The sequence below is a fragment of the Magnolia sinica genome, chromosome 11, assembly GCF_029962835.1.
Source record: "Magnolia sinica isolate HGM2019 chromosome 11, MsV1, whole genome shotgun sequence".
Lineage (NCBI taxonomy): Eukaryota > Viridiplantae > Streptophyta > Magnoliopsida > Magnoliales > Magnoliaceae > Magnolia > Magnolia sinica.
In genome coordinates, this window is record NC_080583.1 from 13,713,851 (window position 1) to 13,741,423 (window position 27,573).

Here is a 27,573-nt window from a genome sequence, read left to right on the forward strand (position 1 = left end):
GCGGCCTCCTGGTCCGAGGGGACCCATCAAATGCATGGTGTTGATGTTCAAAACGCATCACAATGAGGCCCACAGCTGGAGCTATGAGGGCTAGCCCGCTGTCTGTCCGCTAGCCGCAGGCAGCGCCTGTTGCGTCCTGACAGCAGCAGCGCTGCTGCTGCATGTTGTTTGTTTGTTTGTTTTTTTTTTTAAATCTGCGGTTTTTCATAGATATGGCCCACATCTGAAAAATCCAATCCAGTCATTGGATTCTACGGCCTCTGATTGACCAAATGAGACCAATATGCAATGTGTTCTCGGCGAATAGAAGATTCAAGGTGGTTTTTAACGGTATTACCACTATTTCCTATGGTATGGCCCGTCTAAGAATCGGATTGGTCCCAAAATTTGGCTCAACGCCTAAAATGATCTGAGAAATAGGATGGACGGCTTGGATTACATACAAGCATCAAGGTGGTGTCTGCATGAGCATCCCACCCCAAACTTTTATAAATTTTTTTTGTTAGCTGCTAGTGCACGCCCATGATAGTACACGCACTCCATGACAGCCACACCGTCCACGGCTGCACGTCCAGTGTCCCTGGACGCTGGACAGTGTTGATACAACCCATGCAACATGGTGGGTCCCACGTGTACATGGCCCACCACCATGCATATATATATCTATATAGTATTAATATAAAATAAATATAATATATTATATATAGCATGTGAGACTTCCCACCATCCCAAAAATGGACGATGGATTTTGCCTAAAATGTGGTGGGTCACACCATTGATGAATGGAGTGGTTTTAACATGATTTGGTGGGGCCCACTTCATTCTAGGGAGAGGAAAGAGAAAGAGAAAGAGAGATACGGTGATAGAGAGGAGGGACCCCGCCATTATGGGCCCTCCATTGATACAACACATATATTAAGTGGGTCCCACAACAAGTGGGCCCTTAGAGTTGAAATAAATGATGGATCACCCACCTCTAAGCCTTCTTCTTGCCCCCGTAGGCTTGTAAGCTCCTATGCTCGACTTTTAACGGTGGATGATGGAGTTTCTATGGTGGGGATGAGAGATGAGAGGGTGGGCCACACTTGGAGTAGAGAGAGAGAGTGTTGGATGTATGGAATTTCTCATGGGATTTGGATATTTGCTAGAGAATGAGAGAGGGAGATAGAAATAATGGGTGTAAGGATGGATGGAGTGGTGTTGTAAGGATGGGAGATGGATGGGTATGGGTGAGTTTAAAATTTTTGTAAAAGAGGTATGACCTTAGTTGAAAATGGGGTAAAAGAGGGATGGTGAGGGGAGAGAGAGTGGACTTTTGAAAAGGTGGGGATGGGTTGTTGTACTTGAGGTATGGAGTGTACTTGATTGATTGATTGATTGATGGAACATATCGTAGAGATTCTCTCGATATTCGCAACGCGCGGCGTTTCTTCGAAACAAACGCTGGCCTACATCTCCTGGCCTGGGTATCGGTTCGGTGCGCGAGTCACGGCGTTGGAACCGCGGCGACGACGCGGTCGCTAAGATACAGGTTTTGGTTCGAACCGACTTAGGTATGCGGGATTCGGTTTAGGATCGCGCGCGAATGTCGGATACGGTGCGAAGGTTGTCGGAATTCGACCGGAAGGACCACGGAAGCTAACGGAACGGTACAGACTAGGACACGGGTCTTACAATGCCATAAAATGATCTCGAAATACTGATGGATGGCTTGGATATACAACACATAAATCGAGGTAGCCCCACACTCAGGGCCTCACCAACTAAGCCGGGGAGGCCGATTGTGTATTGAATAAACTCCGTGGGGTCCACCATGATTTATATATTTTATCCACTCTGTCCATCCATTTTAACAGATAATTTGAGGGCTCTTGCCCAAAAATAAGTATATCCAAATCTCAAGTGGACCTCACCACGGGAAACAGTGTGAATTGAAATTCTATAGTTGAAAATTTCTTGGGGACCACAGAAGTTTTGGATCAATCTGTTATTTCTGTTTTCCATTCATCGATGTTTGTGTGATTTTATGAATACGTTGGATGACAGATAAACATCACTGTGGGCCCTACCAAAGTTTCAACGGTGGTATTCATTATTCCAACTGTTTCCTGTGGTGTGGTCCACTTGAGCTTTGAGAATGCTTCAATTTTTGGCTCAACCGCTAAAATGAGCTGGAAAAATGGATGGACGGCGTGGATAACCCACACACATTCACGGTAGGCCCAACCTAGTTTACTCAGTATGATAAAAGCCTACTGATTTCGTTATGCGGGGTTCATCTCCTCTCCGAGTCCTTTTATAGGGTAGGCGATCCGAGTCCTGAAACATCGGACGCCATTTGCCTGCATTGACATTCGTAATATGTTCCTGCGCTGGGAAGCTAGGTGGGGCACACCGTGACGTTTATAATAAATCCATACCATCCATCCGTTTTTTCTGATCATGCTAAGACATGAGCACAAAAATGAAGTAGATCAAAAACTCAAGTGGGCCACACGACAGGAAACAACTAGTATTGAATGTCAACCATTGAAACGTTCATGGGGCAGTAAGATTTTTTATCAGACTGATATTTTTGTGTTTTCAGTTTATCCTTGTATGAAGGATCTTATGAACAATATGGATGGCATATAAACATCATGGAAAGCCCTAAGGAAATTTAACGCTAGTCATTTCCCTACTCATTTTTTCTTGTAGTTCGTCTCACTTGGGTTTTTGATCTATCTAATTTTTTGACTAATTACTTAACTTGAGCTGAAAAATCGGATAGACGGGGTAGATTTCTCACAAACTTCACGGTGGGCCCCACTTAGTTTATGAGAACCTAAACTTATTTGGAAAGGTTGTCACGTAACTAACCTCTGAGAAATATAGGGAATTTTAAAATTCAAGTAAACGTTGGATTTTATCTTATTTATCTATCTATAAATACAGAGCTAAAACAAAAACGGATTACTCAAAGATTTTGCTCAAGAGGTTGAAATATGAAGGTAATTAGCTATATTTCTATCTTTCTCATCTTGTCCATCCAGTCCGTCCAATCTCCGTACACTGGAGGGCTCATGCTTCTCCGTGTGTATGGCGACCTTTATGACACTGGAGGGCTCACAAGAGAGAGCTTTCCACCGGGCTTCATGTTTGGCAAAGCGACATCGGCATACCAGGTTGAAGGAGTGGCTGGCCCTGAGAATGATCGTGGGCTGAGCATTTGGGACGTATTTGTTTGTTACTAGGTAATTTGATTAATCTTGTTTTTGGGTTTTGTTTATCTTTATTTTTTTTTTTGCATGTATTATGAAATTTCATGATATCATCATATTTTGTAACAGTAAGTGCAACCAAACTGTCACGCCCCAAATCCGGGGACGGACAGCTTCCGTGATGCCCCGAATTCGGCACTCGACTTCCATACACCAAGTCCCGAGTTCGGCGTACCACAAGGAAGATTTTTGATTGATTTTTTTTTATATACATAGTAATAACTGAGCATAAACATCCATGATCAGATTACCAAGTAACACTCTCCAATAGAAATCCTGATTGTTACAAATACAATGCCTTCCAAAGGTACACAACGTCAATATTGCCAAATCGAAAAATAGATGCAATGCATCAAGAAAGCAAAGTCTTCCAAGCTAATCCAGCCCTGAAAAAAAGGGAAATAGGAGGCTTAGGCAAAAAGCCTAGTGAGTACACACGTGTGTGTAGTGTGTCATACATGCAAGCAAGATAAATATGCTACAAGGAAATTATACCACAGCCATAACCATATTACATGCATCCGTAATCACATCATTATTATCATAATGTCATGCCATAATTATACAATATCGAAAATACTAACAAGTCCATGAGTCATATAATATCAGAGTACGCAATATAAATCAGCTATGCCAATGAAGAGTTATAAAGAGCCAAATATCAGATGCTGAGGATGCGATGCAATATACATTCCTAATGAGTAACACAAGTAGCGTCAGTCGTACCATACGCTGCGGATGTAATGCAACGTGCAGTGCGAATGGAATGACCATGCTGGAGTGTGAAGTCGGGATAGTAGTACGTAGTATCGCAGGCTATGGGGTCTATCACAATGGACTTCTATCCAAACTAGTCCCATACCTAATTTGGATAGTCAAATTCAATGTGGTAAACTCCTGATCTCAGGTTAGTCGCGCGCCCCAACTGAAATCCTAGCCATTGCGAAGGTACATGTAACAAATAGTTACGCACCACTAACCTGAGTGGATAGTGAATGAATGAATGCATGAATGAGTATGTAACTCCTGCTCACTAAATCCACATATCAGTACAGTTCATCTCTGGGATCATCACCGGGGTCTATTACACTCTACACCAGCTTGCCGCCCCTATCCGAGCGCACAACTGGGTAAGTGGAAGAGACCTCACTATCCGCCTGCCAATATCGGGCCCGACTCGTCAATAGGGGACCCATTCCTCAAGCTGGTCAAACTCAACCTAGACATTGCCCCCTCACTAAGGCGGGTAAGGTCACACCCGTTCCCAACCGACCACGATACAGTGGGAGACGCGGCCTACTGGTATACGGCCCTCATGCACTCATATATCCACTCGGTCTCGACGTTGGGGCGTCTCTTGGCCACGAAGGTTTAAAAATTTTCACCCAGGGACATCTATGACGCCCGTATGCTAGAACTAAACATTTTCGGTGTCTTATTTGGCCATTCATGATATGCCTGTGGAGGCTACGGCCCTGATATTGCTAGGGCGTACAGTAATCATAATGTGAGATGCATGAGTCATACAATCCAGTCATGCATCAATCCTGCGCATACCGCGTGCTCAAGTGAGATAACCTCCACCTTTCAGGGAGTCTCGTAACAATCTGCCCAATGACATATGCAATGGTCAACCACATCTCATAACAAACATGCAGATGATGCGTATGGGCATGTATAATGATGCTATGCTGTCACATACTCATAATCAGTATCAATAACTAGCCTCAACAATCGGCTTCAATAATGTGGACATTTAACCAACATTGCCCCTAAGGAATGACCCACATAAACATCAATACATACATCATGGTGAAATCACACCTCACATCGGTCCTCAGATACATTGCTTTGGGTCTCACACAAGGGGCGCACATTCATCCCATTGGGGCTCACTCATGGGCCGCATATACATCACATTGGACCGTATCATATGTGCACTACACATTGCAATGGGCCTCGGCTCATGGGCCATGAATACATCACATCAGGCTTCACGACCCATGGGCTTCAAATACACAAGGGGTGAGCCCTACACATGGGCCTCAAATACATCACAATGAGCCACAACCCATGGGCCTAAAATATTTCTCAATGAGCCACGCCCATGAGTCTCAAATACATGACATTGGGCCTCACCCATGGGCCTCGAATACATTACAAGTAGCCTTAAATCTATTTCACAGGTAGACCACATACCTGGGCCTAATACATGTCACTATGGGCCACATCACATGAGTTGGAAATACATCAGGATGAGCCTCATCATATGGGCTGAAAATATATTCTAATGGGCCTTGCCCATAGGCTACGAATTCATGGCTACACCAATTATGATAAGTCTTCACGTCACATAGATAATGACTCATATTCGGTGTCACATGGTTAAGGGCCGAGAGCCACATTTCATCATACCATTTATAGTTTAAAGATCACATTGTATAAAAATCCAGGATCCTGATGGCATTAGCTTGGGTAATATAACCCTAAATCATATTCGGTTTAGTGTACAACTTGGTCATATGTGATTCAAGTGGTGGTATCTATGTCGATAAGTACAAACCTACGTTGTTGAATGGTCATCAATGCCACTTAATTTCATACGGTTAGGTGGCCTTGTACGTACTTCACATTCACACAGTTAGATGACTACATATACTACATGTACTCCACCATTGCCTATGATTAGGTGGCTATACATACATCAAATACCCACATGATCAATGGGCCAAATAGGTAATATCACACCCTCACACCACTAGAGTTTATATATTTGTTATAATTAAACATGTTTTTAAGGGTTTAAACAAAAGTATCATGATCCTATTACTTGGGGCCGCACTCTAACCAAAGTGCCAAGTGATCAACGGATGTCCACAATCAGCCCATTTAAAGGATTAATCATCATTACTTCAAAAATTACAATATCAGTTCGTCATACATTCCACACATGGAAATTACAAACTCTTACCGAAGAGGCCCAATGGTTGGCCCAAACAAGGCTACCACTAATGGGCCCACATGGCGTTCACTCAAAATAGGCCTTAACATTCTTAGGCTCACATATCAATGGAATTCATAATGGGTCCTATGCAGTAGAGTCCATGGGGATTTCCCATGAGGTTGAGTTGTGTGTGACCCACCTACGACTTAGGTCTGCTTTGATTTTAGTCCAAGTCCTAAAATGATATGAGGAAGTGGATGGTCTGCATGGATTAAATAGATACACCATGGTGGCCTTAGGTTGGATTCAATAGTTAAGTACTTATCCTCACAGCCTTGTATTGTATGGTCCAATTCAGGTTGGATTGACTGTTCTATGGGACAATGCCCTAAAGGAAACCCGGTATATGGGTTGAATATCTAATACATCGTCAGGATGGCCCATAACGAATTTTCAATGATGAGAGTTTAATTTGCATTATTTCAGAACGTACGACTATCTAATCATTGGATGGGCCTAAGTCTTGGTAACATATCGTCAAAAGAGTTGATAAAATAGATAAACGATGAGGATCTTAAATATAAATCATATCATAACCATGGTAGATTAAGTGGCATAACACCTACATCAAAGTGGGTCATACCACACACAAGTTGAGAGGGTTACCCTCCCTTAAATATTCATATTTATTTGTTGGGCCCACAGAGGTGTGGTTCATAAATCCAGCCCATCCATTATGTGTGTCCCACTTGGTTGAGGGGTCAGACCAAGTTTCAGATACATCCAAATTTCAGGTGGACCTAACAGGTGATTTACATACTCGAGCTTCGAGTTGTACAGACAGTTAAGGAGATTAAGGTTACATGGGTGCAAAGAGATGTATTTATTGCATATACACAGTTCATCTATTTTTTTTTTTTTTTTTATTTCTATTTTTTTAGATCATTTTATAGCATCATCCAAAAATGAATCATATCCGAAGATTATCTGGACCTCATCACAAACAATAGTGGAGATAATGATTTCATCGTTAAACAATTTACAGGGCCCACCATACCGTTTATTTTCCATCCAATCTGTTCATAAGGTTACAAAGACCTGAATTAAGGGGAAAAACAAATTTCATACTACTCCAAAATTTCTGACCCAAAAAGGGTTCCAATGGTTTACGTTCAATCTCTGCCACTTTTTTAGTGTAGCCCACTTGATAGTTAGATCTATCTTATTTTTTCCTTCTCAAGCCTTAAGACAAACTTGCCAAATGTATGGACGGTTTGAATATAACACATACCTCATGATCAGATTGATCCAAATCTTTCTTTTTTTTTTTGTAATTATTATTTATTATTAATTTTTTTATGGTGTGGGCCGCCTGGGTTTTATGTACGGCTGAAATTTGGGGGTGACCCATTTTTAAATGGGACCCATCAAATGCACGGTGCTGATGTTCGACATACATCAAGGTGGGGCCTGTGGTGGGGCCCACCTCCTTCCAGCGTCAGTAAAGACGCTGCTTGCTGCAGCGTCAGACGCTGGCAGCAACAACGTCACCGCTGTTGTGTTTTTTTTTTGTTGTTTTTGTTTTTTTTTGTTTTTCATATATGGGGCTCACAACAGGATGATCCAGTACATCTGTTGTGTGTGTCCCACTTGATGGAGGGGTCAGTCCAAGTTTCAGATGCATCCAAATTTCAGGTGGGGCCCAGCAAGTGCTTTTATATGCTTTAGCCATGTCTGCACATTAGTTTAGATGGTGTGGGCCACCTAAGTTCTTTGTACGGTTGATTTTTGGTGTGACCCATTTTTAGGAGGGGACCCAACAAATGCACAGTGTTGATGCTCGACACACTCAAGGTGGGGCCTGTGGTGGGGCCCACTTCCCTGCCCGTTCCAATGCATGCGTCCTCTGGACGCTGGACGTGGTTGACGTCAACAATGGGCTGACGCCCTTCTATGTATTTTTTTTTGTGTTTTTTTTTTTTTGCTTTCTCAAGGTTTTTCATATGTGGGGCCCATATCCCGGCGATCCACTCCATCTGTTAGATTTTATGGCCCGAAACAGACCTAACAAGTCTAATATTCAGTATTTTTCAAAGTACAGAATATCACAGCAGGCCCTAACAAATTATTACTTTTAAAACAATCATTTTGATGGTGTGGCCTACCTGAGATTTGGATTGTCTTCATTTTCAGCTACATGGCTAAAATGAGCTGAGAAATTAAATGGACAACGTGGATTGAATACATACATCATGGGTGGGGCCCGTTGGGGACCCACAGCCCTTGCCCCTTTAAATCAAATTACTGGGACGCTGCTGCCAGCAAGCAGCGTCACTCTCTTCTTCTTTTTTTTTTTTTTAATATGTGTAGGTGTGTGTGAGTTTGGCCAGCCCAATGGGCCAATGGTTGGATGATTTGGTTGCCATACAAACATTTTGGTGGGGCCCACTATCAATGGGTCCCACATGAACTCTATAATAAATTGATTTTATATGTTTTCTCCTATGCATCCACACCATTAATAGCATCATCATAATTATTGCAATTATCTTCACCATCAATCATACTATCTTTATCATCCACACCATTAATCACATCATCATCAACATCATCTCCACCATACATAAACACAACAAAAATAAAATAAGAATGAGTAGGGTGGGTGTACTCACCTTGATGAATTAGATGGATGGTTGAGATGTATGGAAGGGATGGAATTGATGGTTGAGATGGATGAAAGGTATGGGATTGATGGAGCTGATGGCCCACTAAGATCACTCCTCTCTCTCTCTCTCTCTCTCTCTCTCTTTCTTATGGAAAAATGGTGAAATGCTAAGGGATGGAGGGGTATTTATAAAGAAATGGATAAAATTTTGGTTAAGTTAAGCTAATGTGATTAATATTAGCTTAGGCTAGGATTATGGTACTTAATTTATGCTTTGCAATTAATGGTGGATTAAATGAGCATGGGATGGCATGGTGTGGTGATGTCATGCATAGTGTATGACATGGAGAAAGGTTGACTTTTATGCACATGAGAGAGAAGAGGTATGGGTATGTGACATCACACACATGGGTAGAGATTCTCTCACCCATGTGTGGCATGTACATGTGTGCTTGACATGTGTTGTACACATATGTGGAATGAAATACATGGTGCCAAACGTACATGATATACTTATTATTCTTCACGGCGTATCTCACTAATGGAGTATCATACCGACGCACGGGTGGTACCTCCAAGATCGCGGCGACGGGGCAATCAATATGAGATAGGTTTCGAGGTCTTGGGGTTCCGGTCAGTTGAGTGTGTACTATGAATGGTCAATCCAGGTCTAGCTAAGGGTATCGATCATTATGCACATATGCATGGAAAATAGTATCGAATGGACCAGGTGTTACACAAACACACTCTAAGCAAGCATTATTTTTATTGTTTTGATGTTTTACGTGCATATATGATTTTTTTAATGATTTGTTTTATTTACCAAGTTGATGAGATTTATTTGTTTGCCGGTGTGGTTGGGTATTATATGTATAGGTTTTTACTTCTAAAAAGCATTGTGCATGATTTCGTAACGTGGGCTATTGATCAATTGTATTCAATGTGGATAGCCAATGTTTTAAAAATATATTCCAAGGAATAAATATTAGCCTTTGGTTTGTGCCTGACAAATGGATGGTCAAAAAGAAGGTAGAACAATAGTAGGGCCCACCAAGTTTCAAAAGGTGGTCAGCCTCTAGTGTTGGTGTATGTGTACCTGGACCCGATTAAAGGGTTCCGATTATCACCCTCTCACGATCAATGTTAATATGCATTGGAAAGTTATACAATGTTCTGGCTCAGTGAAACACTTTATATGCCATCAAGTTGTGCAAATCACTCGTATAAGTCATAGTCACAAAATCTCATTGTTTGAACAACCATATCCTTTAATTCGTGGACACTTGTTTGTTAAAATCAAGCATTTGGATATTTTTAATCTTAATCATCCAATTTTTTTTTCACCAATTTGATTTTTAAATAATCAAATAGCTGTAAATTTTGATCCATGACACATCTAACCTTAAATATTCAACAATATGTATCTTATGTATGCAATATCTAAGTGCTTCATGTATCATCCATCACACGCCACAAGAGTATTAAGGTTTTTCTCCTGTAGAATACACATCCTGTATCTCATGCATGCAATATCTAAGTGATCCGTGTATTATCCATCACGCTCCGTAAGAGCATCAAAGGTTTTTCTCCTGCAGAATACATATCCTGATTTAGTTGGATTCGTATCCTATGGATCACTCCTATCAGCCCATGTATTGGAATTTAAGATTGGAAACTTGCATTTTGAATGGAAATCTAGATTTTGAAGTAAATCCAAATCTCAACTGGTAGGAAATGCCACTGTTAAAAACTTCTTTAGGCCCGACATGATGTTTATTTGCCCTATTGATGAGGTTCCATAGGCCTGGATGAAGGGGATGTTGGGGATTTGGACTGCAAAATTACACAGATTTAGATCTAGGATAGCAATTCAATAGTAACAAGCAATCACAGGAGAACATAAAGATTTAACGTGGAAAACCCTTGTGGGAAAAAATCACGGCACAAAGCGACAGATCTCCACTATGAAAATAGAAATTACAAAGAGAGAGGACTTACCCGATTCGAACAACCTCGAATCTCACCCTTGCTACACCCTTTAAAAACTCTAAAATCCTTTTAGGAACCCTTGGAACTCCTTTAGAAAGTTTTAGAATACCTCCCAATCCCGCATACACCCCTTTATATAAGTTTAGAAAGAAGTAGAATCGGAATAGAAAATAAAAATCACAAAATCTGCGTAAAATCTTTGATGTCATCGAAAATGGACCAAAACTGTCTAGCGACCAGGGGTGAAAAATTTTAAGAATTCTCAATGGCATCGAGCAACCTTCGATGTCATCGAAGACTGGCTTCGATGATATCGAAGCTTGGTCGATATCATCGATAGACCAACAGACAGATTTAAGACATCCATCCATAACAATCTCCACCATGTCTTCAATCTTTATCCGTGTAGCTTCTTGTCCCCTTCTCTTGTCTCTGCATCTCATCATAGCTTCATCAACGCTTCTCATGCACACTTCGTCCTTCTTTTATGCCATCGCCAAGCCTAAAGAAGCTACACAGAACTTGAACTTCTCTGCAGGAACATTCTTGTTGATCATGTCTTTCAGATCTAAATTCACATGCCCAACCACCTTTGCTCCTGTCTTTCTAAAAGAAAAGACGTAGTCTTCTTACCATCTCACCGTAACTCAATATTGCATGTCGAGGTACTTGCTCACAACACTGATAGCCTGTGAAATAACCGGTCTAATCCAGATCATGGCATACACTGCCAACCGCATTTGAATCAGGCTAATGAGATATCCTACTTTTCCTCATTTGTTTTAGGACATGTCCTGAGGAAAACTTGAGGAGAGACGCGTAGGGAATGTTCTCCGGCTTTTTTTGGCCCATCACATCCTTGATCAATACCTACCTAAGGTATTTTATCTGAGATAACCAAAGGTGGTAAATGCATGGGTTTAACACTCTGAGGACACCCAAGGCAAGGGACGGACTCCAGGAGACGAAGATCGATGGAATTATGCATCAAGGATCCGAGGAAAGCAGGCCATTTACATTAAAGAGGCCCGAAATTGGTGAAAAATGAAAGATCACATAGTTCTTGCCATCTGATTGGCTCAAAACTTCATACTTGGCCTGAGGGCCATGAATTAACCGTACACGTAAATTTTCATCCATTGGATCACTGTAGAAGGGGCCCAACGGACAGATCAGCCCCTTTAATCATTATGTGGGCCCCGCCTGATATCTGGATATACTCCAATTTTGGTCTCAACGCCTTAAACTACGTGTCAAAGCGGATGGACGGAACGGATTTCTCAGAAACATCACCAGTGGACCCACGCATGCAGTGCACGTGCAAGGTGCACAAGTACACCGGACGAGTATAAACATTAAGGAAGTCGGTCAGCCGGCGCTGACCGACTCAAAACTCGGATTTTATTTTTACGCAGCAACGGACGCTGGCCGAAGGACAGTGACTAGTGGGCCCCACCCGTCGTCCCGAGGGAAGATCTGAACCGTCCAATGCATTCGGAATGGGGGTTTAACCCACGCCTAGGTCTCCTTTTAGGCATCATGAAAACTTCCTCACTTTCTTAGTTATTAAACACAGGATGGACGGTGACTTGAAAGATAACGTGGGCCACATAGGATTTGGTCCAAAAATAGTGCTTCCCACCTGGTTTTTCGAGTAGAACGCAGTGGACAGATCGGATTTTCCAAAAAGTCAGTGAAATGGGGCCCACCATCGTCACAGCGTCAATGTTTTCGCAGCCGGACGCCGTCCGACTTTCACGGCGAGTTGTACGCCCTTAGGGGCGGTCGGACGGCTGATCTGAACCATTCATCATGTAGGTGGGCCAAGAATCTCCCAGGGGACGCTGTCCTTTTGGAAAGAAGAAAAAAAAATAAGAAGAAAGGAGATGCGGAATTCCGGACTGCGTGAGAACTTTCGCAGCAAAGGGACGCATTCCAGGCTCCGGAAGGACTGTTTCCGCAGTCTACTCCCGGTGGGACTCCACAGCATCGGAAGAAGGGGGGCTGGCCATCTTTAAAAGGAAGGAAAAGAGGAAGGAAGAGGCATCCACGGTGAGAGAGAGAGAGAGAGAACGGCTGGGGGAAACAGGCAGTTTTTCTGCTGCTGCTGTGCGTGGTTGGGAAAAGGGCTGGAAGAGTGAAGACAGGAGGGGCTGCACGTCAAGGAAGGCGACGTGGGAGGCAAAGACGTTGGCTGCTGGGATTGAGAGAGACGGGACGGCTGGAACGGGAGGAAAAGCTGGGTTTTCTCTTTCTTCCCTTCTTATTCTTTTCTTTTCCTTTATTTTATTTTATTTTATTTAACCAACCCATCCATGTGTAGCTAATCCTCTTAGCTAGGGCTAAGAGGTGAAGCTTGTAGCGTGATGGGAAGATTTTGTTGCCTTTAATTCTATTTTAAACTGAATAGATTTGGTATTGGGTTGATTTGATGGGAATATTTTTTTTTCTTTAATGGCATGTTGTGACTGAAATTACAATGGGCTTGCAATGGCTTTGAATATTCCTCTCCCCTTTTAATGTTTATGACGTCAGGAAGCCCTGTTGTTCACCATCGTCTCATGGGCATGGTAGGATGACAGTACCTTCCTGATCTTCATACATTGTTAATTGGTTGGTAATTAGTTTAATTCTATTGTTTACTCTGTCTCCTGGGCATGGTTTGGTGATGGAATCCATTCTAATTCATACACCTTTCATCTCTTGAAACCTATATCAATGGCAGTTCAATAAATTTCCATAATTTGTGATGATACTGGCATAAGATCTCCCTAATCTCAACAAGTGGATCCTCTGAATCCCTAGTTTCCTTTCTCTGAATTCCTTAAAGTTTTAGATAATTATTCCATAATTATTTTTTAAATTCTACTTTGTTTAGATCGCATCTTAGTCTATTTCTAGTTCTACTTGGTTTCAGATAACGTGGTTTCAGTCCCTGTGGATTCGACCTCGGTCTTACCGAGTTTATTACTACATCACAACCCCGCACTTGGGGAGTGAACAAGTTTAGGACATGTCCTGAGGAAAACTTGAGGAGAGACGCGTAGGGAATGTTCTCCGGCTTTTTTTGGCCCATCACATCCTTGATCAATATCTTCACACAAGGTATTCCTCTTGTGATTACCAAAGCCTACTCCGCTTTCAGTCTTAACGCCAAGAACCATCTTTGTAACCCCCTGATCCTTCATCCTGAATGTCCCACTTAACCGAGTCTTCAGTATATTGATTTCAGACATTTCATAATTAGTGATCTACATGTCATCAATTCCTGACTCACCATAAAAGAATCAAACCACTGCCTAGGCGACAGGTCGAACCACAACCTCTCGCAAAGTCTTTTCTCAGCCCCTTTAACTTCGAACTGCTCTGGTTGCTTCATGTAGATCTACTCTTCACTTTTCCTTACAGAAGTGCAGACTCCACATCCATCCATCCAGCTCAAGATCACATTGGCCAACCAGTGCCAATCACAGATCTAATAGACACCTGCTATACCGTCGGCGCTAATATCTCTGAGAAGCCGATCCATTCTCTCTGAGCATAACCCTTCGCTACCAACCTCGCCCTGTATGTATGTTGTATCCTCCTGAAGATCCACTTGCATCCAACCGCTTTTCGGCCCACTGGAAGCTCCACCAGCTCCCATATGTTGGTCTGGTACAACGAATCCATCACATCACCCATAGTTACCTTCCACTTCTCAGCACCAGGCTCACCTAGAGCCATCAGAATAGAAGATGAATCCCCTGTAATATTGGAGTAGTCCATGTACCACGCCGATATCCTGTGATCATGCCATTTGATTCTTCTCACAGGTGGCTGCTCCACCTGCTCTATATCCCTGTTCGCGCGTCTCAACCTTCCTGCCCTGTCTCCTCATGTAGCCATGCCCAACATGCCACACCGTGTAGAGGTGGAATCCGTTACATCCACTGCAGCTCCACCTTTTGGAGTGCTCCCGATCAACTTGTACAAGTTACTGAGTCGTTGTGCTTTCATGATTACCCATGCCCCCTTAGATACCTTAAGAGTACTATCAATACCTGTGTACTTGCATCCTTTTGCCTCAAATACACTAAGAGAAATCAGATTCTGCTTCAAATCAGGAACATGCCTAACATCAGTCAAGGTGCGCTCCACCCCATCAAACATCCTAATGCACATCGTACTAACAGCCACAACATTACAGGCAAAGCCATTGCCCATAAACACCCGTCCACTATCGCACTCCCTGTAGCTGGCGAACCAACTCCGATGAGGAGTCATGTGAAAATGCGAAAAGATACGCCTGTGTCTAGCATCCACTTGTCCTTACGATCATCGTATGGCCGCCTGATAGTAGACATAGACAAAACATTACCATCACATCCCCTCGATCTATCTAACGTGGCTACATTGGCCTCCATGTATGAAGCCTCAGAATCTTCTCTCTTCCATTTAGGATTTTCACAATCCTTTTTCACATGTCCTTCTTTTCCACAGTTCCAGTACTTTACCTTTCCCTTGCCCTTGCCCTTGAATTTGGATTTAGAACCTGAAGAACCTGTACCTTATTCAGAATTTTTACCCCCTGTAAATAATGCATTAGAAGATATCCACATGTCAACGTTAAGCTTTCTCATAGCTTTCCCTTAAAGGGTTTAGATAACAGTGTTGACACTTAGGGTTTTATTTGTTGAGCACATTGTGTCCTTGAATGATTCATAAGACGCCGGAAGAGAATTCAACAACATACATGCTTGTTCTTCATCTTTCATCACTTTCTCCATATCCAGCAATTTGTAAACTAATTTATTAAAGTTGCTGATGTGAGCCTCCAGATCTCCACCCTCTACCATCTTGAAGTTATACCACTGCCGCTTTAAGTGTAGACGATTTTCATAGGATTTTTTCCTATAGACATCCTCTAACTTCGCCCATAACTTAGCCGTAGTTTTCTCCCTCATGATATTGTAGAGAACCTCATTCGTGAGACATAAACGGATTGATGATAAAGCCTTCTTATCAAGAGTATTCCAATCATCATCAGTTATAGTAGACTTCCGCTCCTTAAGAGCACCATCTTCGCCTTGCTTGATTAAGGAACTAATCATCTTGATCTTCCATAACTCAAAATTATTTTTCCCTGCGTACTTCTCAATATCATATCTGCTGCTCGCCATTATTACTAATCCCTCAGATTCAGATCTGTGCCCCAACGATTGCTCTGATACCACTTGTTGGGGATTTGGACTGCGGAATCACACAGATCTAGATCTAGGATAACAATTCAATAATAACAAGCAATCACAGGAGAACGCAAAGATTTAACGTGGAAAACCCTTGCAGGAAAAAACCATGGCACAAAGCGACAGATCTCCACTATGAAAATAAAAATTACAAAGAGAGAGGACTTACCTGATTCGAACAACCTCGAATCTCACCCTTACTACACCCTTTAAAAACCTTAAAATCCTTTTAGGAACCCTTGGAACTCCTTTAGAAAGCCTTAGAATACCTCTCAATCATGCATACACCCCTTTATATAAGTTTCAAAAGAAGTAGAATCAGAATAGGAAACAAAAATCGTAAAATCTACGTTTCCGCAGAAAATTTGCATAAAATCTTCGATGTCATCGAAAACGGATCAAAACTATCCAGCGACCAGGGGTGAAAAATTTTGAGAATTCTCGATGACATCGAGCAACCTTCGATGTCATCGAAGCCTGGTTGATGTCATCGATAGACCAACAGACGGATTTAAGACATCTGTCCATAACAGGGGAAACACAAATATCAGGTTAATCTGAGTTTTTAATAATTGAAAATCAATCCTTACTCATTGGTGCACTTCAGATTTGATCTGCTCCATTTTTGGGGTTATTAGCTAAAATTAGCTTGAAAAACTGATGGATGGTTTGGATACAATAAATACTTCAAGGTGGGCCTTATGGTTAGGGGAAGCATACTATTGTGTTACCCTGGTAACACCTAATTTGCTTCCCTTCTTTCGAAGGTGGGGGACATCCGATTAATTAAGGATTATATATACAACCATGGCCTCACATGACAGATAATGTATCAAGTCTTTTACATCACCTGATTTTGGCATACAACAAGCTTGTGAGGCCTATCATGTTTTACATGTAAAATCTACTCCATTCATTAGGTTTCCTCCTTGATTCTAGATTTTTAATTAAAATTTCAGTAAAATCAATAAATCAGGTATGCTAATTTTTTTTTTATTCTGGCTTCCATATATTCTATGAGTTAGATTTTTAGATGTTCAATTTCAATCCTTTAAAAAAAAAAAAATCTTAAATTTTGAATTTTTTAATTGGACAGGAATTGTTGCAAATGGTGCAACAGCAGATGTTTCCGTTGATGGGTACCATCGCTATAAGGTACTAAGTCAACAAGCTTTTTTTATATAGCCAACGATGTATGCATATGTCTACATATATATTTATATATTTGTTGATGAATTTTCGATATAACAAATTAGACATGCTTGTTTGTTATATGTCTCATATAAATTTGTAGATGAACTTTCAATACAACAAATATTGTTTACATACTCCCATGAGGTTTAGTCCACTAAGGCTTGTGTTTAATACATGTTGTAAGAACATATTGATTTGATGGTAGATATGAACATGGATGCCTATAGGTTCTCCATTTCTTAGTCAAGGATTTTCCTAGGTTCTTAAACATAGAAAATCTCTTTCTCTCTCTATATATAAATATAGATTCAGTTAGTCAATAGTAAGATTTGATTGGTCTAGCCTTGTGTGACGTGGCTCTGTTTATGATATACAGAGGGCACGGGTAACGTGAACGAGCAAGGGGTTGCTTACTATAACAAGCTGATCGATTATATGATCGAGAAAGGTATTTTTATCTCTCAATATGTCTATATTTTAAAATAATTCACAATTATCTAATTGTGCTACTTGATGGAGCTTGATACACACCCCTACCTTAAATAATTGATGGGACCCACTAATCTTTTAGTGTCCCTAAAAACATGGGGCTAATATAGATGTATTTTAATGACGTGTATGTTAGTGACATACTTTTATTTTAAAATGATGATAATGCAGGCATTACTCCTTATGCGAATCTCTACCATTATGATCTCCCTCAGACCCTTGAGGAGAAATACAAAGGCTGGCTCAGTAGACAAGTTGTGTACGTTTCTTATCCTAATAATCTCATGCGCATGTTTATAGAGTGAAAACATACAATACCGAGATTTTCTGTGGCCTAAAAGAAACATATTGATCGCCAATGAAAAACATACAATACTAAATGGGGGGCATGCCTAAAAATGTAGCCCACGTTAAATACAAACCCTAAATCTTCCGTTGTAATCTTTAGTTGTGTTGTGTTGACTCAAACACTCACTAAATTTTAGGATTGTTAAATTATGATTTTAACTCAAAACCAAAATTTCCAAAGTCAAATCTTGTTAGTTGAGTTCTGTCTGTCTAGATAAATTACGTAGTGATGAACTAATTAGCGACTGTTAAGAGAATGAATTGATTGAAGTTTGTGTGGTGCAACAGTGAAGATTTTGTAGATTTATGCTTCAAGTTGATCGGTGATCGAGTGAAGAACTGGTTTACGTTCAATGAACCACGCGTTGTCGCGAGACTGGGCTACGATGATGGGAGCTTTGCCCTCGGGAGGTGTTCGGCGCACTTTGGAAATTGCACATTTGGAAACTTGGCTACAGAGCCTTACATTGTAGCCCATAATTTGATTTTTGCTCATGCAGCTACTGTGCAACGATATCGTTAAAAGTATCAGGTAAATGTAAATCTACCGTATGTTTTCCATTTCCTGCCATTTTCTTATGATTGGTTGATTATTTTGGTTTTTATGGTGTTGATATTTTAGGAATGCCAGAATGGAAAGATTGGAATTTTGTTGGATTTTGTTTGGTATGAGCCTCTCACTAATAGCACTGATGATGTCGTAACAGCCCAAAGGGTGAGAGATTTCCACATTGGTTGGTAAGTACTATTTTCCTAGTCTAAAACTTTAGAGGGACCCTCTAGTAATTTAATAGGTCCCAACATGGATAGCCATGATTAAACTACTGATCAGATGGGCCCAAGATCGATGAATACGAAGAAGTGTCTCCTAGACATTTTGCTGGAATTCACCCATTATTAACTACTTAAATTTAGTGGGGCGAATCCAATCAATGGTCTTAAATGTATAGTGTTCCCCTCGTTAATCTTTCTTTGCTAATTTAACAATGCTTTTTGGAAAAAGAAAAAGAAGAAAAAAGAAGATTATTCCCTTTTTATTAAGGGAGATTAATGAGTTCCTTTTTATGATATTTCTTTGTGGGCCATTGATGTAAATTCACAGGTTTTTGCATCCTATAGTCTATGGTAAATATCCATATAACATACGCCAAATCGTGAAGGAGAGGCTTCCAAAATTCACAAGTAGTCAGGTGAAGAAGGTGAAAGGATCTATCGATTATGTTGGCATTAACCAGTATACCTCAAACTATATATATGATCCCCATAAGGTGAAACTGGCCCATACTGATTATGTTGGAGATTGGAATTGCGGATTTGCATGTAACTCTCTTTTTCATCAACTTTAATTTTCTTTGGGCTTTTTAAGTTATATATGTAGTGACTTGTCTAATAATTTTTTTGGAATGGTAGATGATCATAATGGTGTGCTGATTGGATCGAGAGTAAGACATTCTTTCTAAATTCATTTTTTTAAAAGTGAATTTATATTTTGTTAGTCTTGGATTTATAGGCCTTGTCAATATGCAAGTATTTGCTAATGTCATTGCATGGATTTGAAACAAGCATAATTGTAATTTGGACACGTTATTCAAACACTCCTTATGGTGTCTTGAATGAAATCCCAGTTCATAGTTGTGATTTTATTCTAATTTATGATTTTTAATCATGAGAGAACGAATCCACCTGGATGGGAAAAAAATTCATCGTCCCACACAACATATTATGAAAATAAATAATAAGATCATATTGAATTTTACTTCAAATTTCGAAGTTATTGAGTTGCATTGATGGAAGAATGAACTAATGTAGGCATACTCAAATTGGCTCTACATTGTTCCTTAGGGTATGTACAATGCTATCACCTATGTGAAGGAAACATACAACAACCCAATCATAATCGTATCTGAAAATGGTAAGAACACCATCTTTTAAAAAGTAGATATTTATTTATTGTAATAAAACAGAGCCACACTTTCAAATAGTGTACACCTAATGTTTTTTAATGATTTGCTAGGAATGGATGATCCGGCCAACCTTACACTTTCAAATAGTGTGCACGATTGGACTCGAATCAATTACTATAAAGATTACATACTCAATATGAAGAAGGCAATGGATGATGGAGCGAATGTAATTGGCTACTTTGCATGGTCAATGGTTGATAATTTTGAGTGGAAATCCGGCTATACGTCAATGTTTGGATTGCACTACATTGACTATAATGACAACTTGAAGCGAATTTCAAAGATGTCAGCGCATTGGTTTCGATAGCTCATCCATAGGAATCATAAGAATTAAGCACATGCGCCATTATTGCGCCCTCTCTTTTTATGCATGCACCCATTTTTTTTTATTTTTTTTACTAATTTTGGTGAACATGATACTGGTGTATCACGGAAAAGTAGAAACTAATATAGGGCAGTTCGACTATCCTTCAATTGGATTAAGAGTTAATTAGATGTCGATTTTCTTATGAGATGATTAGAAGTTGGTTATTTGGATGGTTTTTAATAGTATTTGTTATTAAAATGCTTATGCGCATTTATTATTTTCATTAGTATAGATATTTGGTTTTTATGCTCTTGGTATGTGGGTGTTTCTGCACCTCTGATTTATCTAATATTTACATTAGCTAATGTGACTCAATCCATCATTAGTTGAACAATCTAAATTAACGTATTGGAGTGTCTTAGTGTCTCGATGCCACTAGGGGCGCCATAACACATGCGTCTTTTGGGTGAAAATTAAAACCCTGGCCCCACTTAAATGAAATGAGTGTTTCACAGTTCAGGACATGTTCACATTCAATAAAAAGATTTAATGATCAAGTTTGACTTTAAAATCATGGCCCACCCATGGAAGTTCCATCTAACAGTGCATTAGAAGATGCCCCCATTTGAGGGATTTGAGGAAGTAACTTTATTGTACTTCACAATACTATTTTTTTATAGAGCAGATTGAAAAGGTTCACTACTTCTAGAATTGCTTTTGAGAAATCTCATTTATAGTGTGAAAGCTAAGTTCAAGGAAGGAGTTGTCTTCTAGTTGGGTTATGGGGAGATGATTCTCTTTTAGGAAGAGATGCATGGAGAGGTGACTTGCCTTTTAATATTTCTTTCTTGACTAATGCTAGTTTGGCATAGGACTGTAGCATTGGTCTAGGACTGTAGCATTATGATCAATAAATGTTATGAGATATGTGGTGAGTCAGCAGTGTGGACTCCATCTTGTTGGTGCTTCTTTAGGGTTGATGAGGTGGACGAGTTTAATTTGCACTAGAGACAAGTTAGGTTGCTCTTCAGTTGGATCCTTCTATGTCATGCTGTAGAAGGGTGAGGAGAATATATGATAGATGACTCACATCTGGCATTAGAAGGCCCCTCCTATGAGTAGAAATGTTCTTGACCTATCTTGCCTTTTTCCAATGATCACCAGTGTTGATTGGGTTGTATATCATGTTTGTGATACTATTGTGGAATGAGCGGGGAAATAAGGAATGTGAGGAAAAGATGGAAGCCAAAATAAAAGAAAGAGTGGCGTTAGGACATGAGCCCAAAAAAATGAGGAAGTTTCAAAACTCAAGTGGTCCATAAGATAGTAAACAAAGTGGATTGAACACCTGTCGTTCAAACATTCATGCGGTTAGAAAGTTTCCGATCAGGCTTGTAACTTCGTTTTTTCAGCTCATCCAGGTGTGAATGACATTACGAACAATTTGAATGAAATATAAATATCATGATTCAGAAGGAAAGGTTTCAACAAGTTTCATTTCCCCACCACTTTTTCCTGAAGTGTGGCCCACTTGACTTTTGGATCTGCCTTGATTTTGGGCTGTTATTGTAACATGATCTGGAAAAACAGATGAACGGAGTGGATTGGTTGCAGGAATGATGTGGGGCCACTATTTATGCATCTTCATTACATCTACAGAGTCTATCCATATCGACAGCTCATTTTAAGTCAAGATCTCCCAAATGAAGCAAATCCAAACCTTAGGTGGACCATACCATTAGAAACACTTGTGATTGAATCTTCACCATTAAAAACTTCATGGGGCCACTAAAATGTTTATTTCCCATCCAACTCGTTAATGAGGTAAATAAAAAGACCTGGATGAAGAGACCACACAAATATTAGCTTGATCCAAAACTTTTGTGGTCCATGATAAGTTTTTAATGGTAAGTTACCATGGTTTCTTGTATTACGTTCTACCTGAGATTTGGATCTGCTTTATTGTTAGAATCATGGCTTAAAATGAGTTTTGAGATTTGGATCTGCTTTATTGTTAGAATCATGGCTTAAAATGAGTTTTCAAAACGGATGGACAGCGTGGATACAAAGCACGTACATCAAGGTGGGCCCACTGTTAGGGATCCCACCCAACTGAAGCCGCGCGCGTGGTGCCCTTTCGACTATCGATGACGTTTGAAATGCCAGCATTTAAAAAGAAGTGGATTGGTTGGTGTACGAGACACCAACGATGTGGCCGGTGTGTTGACGTCACCAAATTTTGTGGGTTCCATCATGAGGAATGAGTTATATCCAAGCCGTCCGTCCGTCCACTTGGTGAGCTTATCCTAAGGCTTGAGCCGAAAAATAAGACAGATCCAAAAAACAAGTGGACCACCGGTGAAAAGTAGTGGGAATTGAGCACCTGCCATTGAAACCCTTTTAGGGTAACAGAAATTTTGGATCAATATGACATATATTTTTTCTCTTCATTCATGTCTGGGCGACATTATGAACAGATTGGATGGAAACTAAATGTTACAGTGGGCTCTACAAATGTTTTAACAGTGAGAATCATTGGCCCCACTACTATTTGTGGTGTGGTCCACTTGAGGCTTTGAAATTACTCATTTTTGAGATCAAGATCTAAAATGATCTCACCAAATGGATGTACGGCGTAGATATGATAAATACATCATTGTAGGGCCTATGTAACTTTGATCTATTTCTACAACTGGGAGCTTGAGAAGCGTCATCCTGGTCTTTGCACGACGCGCACACACCCCCACACGCTCATGCTGTTGTGAAATTTCAGCTTCTATGGGTACTAGAACCCTTGACCGGGTGTTGAAACTCATAAGCGTCTACCACCTTGCACTGAATAGATTGACTTTTTTTTGAAAGACAAAAATGCCCTCGTTTGTTGGGTTATATTCATTTTTTTCAATTATACCTAAAAACCTAGAAATTCATTTTCTTTTCTTCGTTTTTCTTCATGTAATTTCCAATTGAATCTCCAGTTATTGTCATTTTACATCTGCAATATTTCATAGGGTTCTGTTCATTCATTCAAATCGGTTGCATTGATAAACTTGAAATCTTTTAGGTTTTGTCCATAAGGGGTTTTTGCAATCTTTTTCGAGGTTTTATTTTGAAATCGTGTTTTACTACACCGCACTCTTCTTCTTCTTCTTGAACTCATGTTTCATTGGAATGACGACTGTGAGAGGTAAGAATAAAGAATGAATGTGTTTTTCACAATAAAATTGATTGGTGAAAATTCACCTAGTGGTCGGTCAAATTCACCCAGTACTCGATCAAATTCACCAAGTACAAGTGTTAAGACGGTTTTCAACCGTTGTAATTCATCGAGTACATGAAAATTTAACTCAAAAAGTACAAGTGAAAATTCATGTATAGGTGTTGAGACGGTTTTCAACCGTCATAAAGTAATCGAGTACATGAAAATTGACAGAGTCCAGGTGGAAATTCAATGAATACAAGTGTTGAGATGGTTTTCAAATGTCGTAAATTTAGAGTACGTGAAAATTGACTGAGTACAGGTGAAAAGTCACCAAGTATAGGTGTTGAGATGTTTTCAACCATCGTAAATTCACCAAGTACAGGTGTTGAGATAGTTTTCAACCATCATAAATTCACAGAATATGTGAAAATTGACTGATTACAGGTGTTGAGATGGTTTTCAACCGTCATAAATTCATTGAGTACATGAATTTACCGAGTACTTGAGGGTCGATCGTGATTCACTGGACATTGTAGGGTCGACCATGACTTTCATGGTCAACTGTAGACCCATCGCTCAGTTTCCTCTAAGGTTGATCGTGGGTTTTCACGGTTGACCGTGACTCTCTGGATATTTCAGTGTCGGTCGCACATTTTTACAGTCAACCATGACTCTTTGGACGTTCTAGGGTCGACTGTGCAATTTCACGGTTTACCGTGTCTTTGTTCATCCTTTCCTTGACCGTTTGTCCAACAATCCACGGTCAACTGTGTATATCTGGTCAAAGATCACTTGAAAAGCTCGCTTCTTGGATGGCGGCACCATTTTCTTCTTCTTCTATCTCTAAAATCCCTACTTCAATGTAACAAGTTTCAACTAATGAAGAAAACGAAGTGGAGAATCCAGAAAGAAAAAGGAGGAGACTATTTAAGGAAGAAATACAAAGAGAAGATAATTTCAGGAAGAAATATGAAGAGCGGAGACGATTTAAGGAAGATGTGTTTATGGAATAGCAAGGGTATTCTCATCTAAAAAAATCTCTAAAGTTTAGAAATGGAAAGTAAAGTATTGTACGTTTAGAAAGGCTGCTCAGCTAAAGTTGAAATTTATAGAGGGAAATTTCTCTTTACTCAAATTAAATTGACTAATTTGTGAGAAGCAGCCTGTGTCCTGGCGTTGCTGGAGTATAATCTGTTCAGACAGGGGCTCTGTGTGGCCCACCATGATGTGTATGGGTTTTTATCTCCACTATACATCCATTTTCCAGATAATTTTAGTCTAAGAGCCAAAAAATGAGGCAAATCGAAGGCTTAAGTGGACCACACCACAGGAAGCAAGGTGATAATGACACCCACCGTTGGAATTTCCCTAGGGGCCACTGTGATGTTTATTTTCTATCCAACATGTTCATAAGGTCATATAGACTTGGATGGAAGAAAACAAAAATATTAAGTTTTTAATGATAAGCGTTCAATTCCCACTGTGTGGTCCAGTTGAGCCTTGGATATGGCTTATTTTTGGGTTCAAACCTTAAAATGATCTAAAAAAATGGATGAATGGTGTTAGTAATACCCATACATTAAGGTGGGCTCCACATAGCCTTGTCCACACGGATTATCGTCTTGGCAGGGCAGGATGTAGTATGACCTAGCGGAGCTCACTCTGGCCGATGCGGTTTGGCTGGTGACCCCAACATCTGCCAGCTAGCTCGTATCAAAGTTATGTAAACCCACCATGATATATTTGTTTTATTCAGGCTGTTCCTTCATTTTCCATCTTATCTTAGGGGATATTCCAAAATTGAAGAATACCAAATCTTAAGTGGACCACACCACAAGAAATAGTGGGGATAGACGTCTAATTTTGAAACCTTTCTAGGGCCCACATTGAGTTTTATTTATCATCCAATCCGTTCATAAGGTAACACATATATGGACAATGAGAAAACATAAATATCAGATCGATCCAAAACTTCCATGGCCCCTAAGAAGTTTTCAAATGTAAGCATCTAATTCTCACTGCTTCCTATGGTGTGGTCCACTCGATCATTGGATATGCTTCATTTTTTGGATCTTGCTCTAAAATGAATTAAAAAAACTGATGGATAGTGTAGATAAGACACTTTTAGATCGATCTAAAACTTTTGTGCCCCCCAAGAAGTTTTCAAACATAGGCATTCTATTCCCATTACTTCTTGTGGTGTGGTTCACTTGATTTTTGGATATGCTTCGTTTTTTGGATCATGCCCTAAAATAAGTTGAAAAATGGATGGACAGTGTTGATAAGATACTTTCATCATGGTGGGCCCCTATAGAGTTTACTCTTCTACAAATGAAATTGGTTTCAAGATCCTAGCCTTTGATTCATTGATTCATGGACCCTTGTTTGTTGAAATAAAACCATCATATACTTTTTATTTTTAACCATTTAGAAATCTAAATCTGATTGTGGTGTCTCAGATTTTCGTTATTTTCGATTTTCAGAAATTCTTGAAAATTTTCAATATAACTAGCTTTACGTTGTCACTTGCTAACCCTTGACACTCAATGTGAGCTTATGTGTGGGCGATACCAAAGAACCACACAAATCTAATTAATTAACAATAATAAGCTAACAAATTCACACGATCACTTAAATATTAAGTTTAGCCTCGTGATTTATTCATCTAGGGCCCCAAATCTATCTGACATATCACTAACTAATCAAGACAGTCGTAACTAAATAAAGATATACCTAAAGTCGAGACGACTAGGGATTGTATCTTAATTAACAAACCAAACTGACCCAATTACTCTTTTAACCTTAAAACCAATAGTTTAGGGTGATTATGATCAGATCGCCATTTTTACTAGTTGTGAATAGGCCATATTATGAACTTAGCTAATCCAAATCTTAATCATTGCACATAAGAAATCTCACTATCTAATTGATTTTAGAAATGCCCTGATTATTCGAATAAACACTATACCGCTCGTTAGTGGGCCACTAAACCTAAGACTATAGAAAGACATTCTTCTTAGTAGGGTTGAAGTACATTATGAGATATCGAGCTAATGTTGCATCTCAAATCATTCAACTTGGACTCGCAAGGTCAGTGCATGATATGTGTGAATATTCTTGAAATTAATCAAAAATTTAAGTTAATTGTATTTATCCAGTTTGTACCGAATTGTGGTTTTCAGATCATTAGATTATGACTAAATTTAGGGCAACAACCTAAGTTAATACCCTACACATATCCATATAGTCGCGGCCCCAATCAACCATCAGTGACCGTTGAATTGACTTCTGATCATACATGTTAATCTTCGCATCTAAATGGCGAGCTGATTGTATCCATACATAGATCATCACTAGGACCAACTATCTTATGATGTATATTGACTTGTATGCTTTATAGTGAACCCCAAAAGTTAAAAACAACCTCCCATAGGGTTATAATAGTAAGTATTTAAGCTTTCGGGTTATTTGCACCACATCTAGTACTATAAATATTTCACTATTGAGCCTAAAACACACAAATTGGAATTTGCCATAAGCCAAGGAGAGAAAGAGGAAGATAAGAAGAGAGGGAAGGGAGAAATGGTGGAGCTTGGTCCTAGATCTCATCATCCGATCCTTGTGCTAGTCGGATCTTGCAAAGTCTTGCCTTTATGCTCGGTTTCACATTTTTCACGGCCGAAATTTGACAATTTCGAGATAAATTCTTCGCCCCTTGTTAGGTAAAAGGTTTCCTAGCTGTCTTTCTGTCTCTTTCTTCCATTTTCTACATTTTAAGTCATTAGGGTTAGAAACCCCATTTCATTTTCGTCGTTTCTCAAAAATCTTAATGTTAGGGTTAAGTACGTTAGGATTTTGAGTCTCAATTATCGATTTGAGCGGTCCATACTCTTGATGGAGCTGTAATCGGGTTCGACTTCGTTAGGGTTTTAGTTGTGCGTCAATTATAGGTCTTGATTTTTTGAACCGAGTTAAGGGATCAC

At 39.9% G+C, this 27,573-nt stretch overlaps 1 pseudogene; it reads left to right on the forward strand.

Annotated features, from left to right (window-relative positions):
* The first annotated feature begins 2,984 nt into the window (after positions 1–2,984).
* Positions 2,985–20,388, forward strand: LOC131218019 (beta-glucosidase 44-like; annotated as a pseudogene).
* The last annotated feature ends 7,185 nt before the right edge of the window (positions 20,389–27,573 follow it).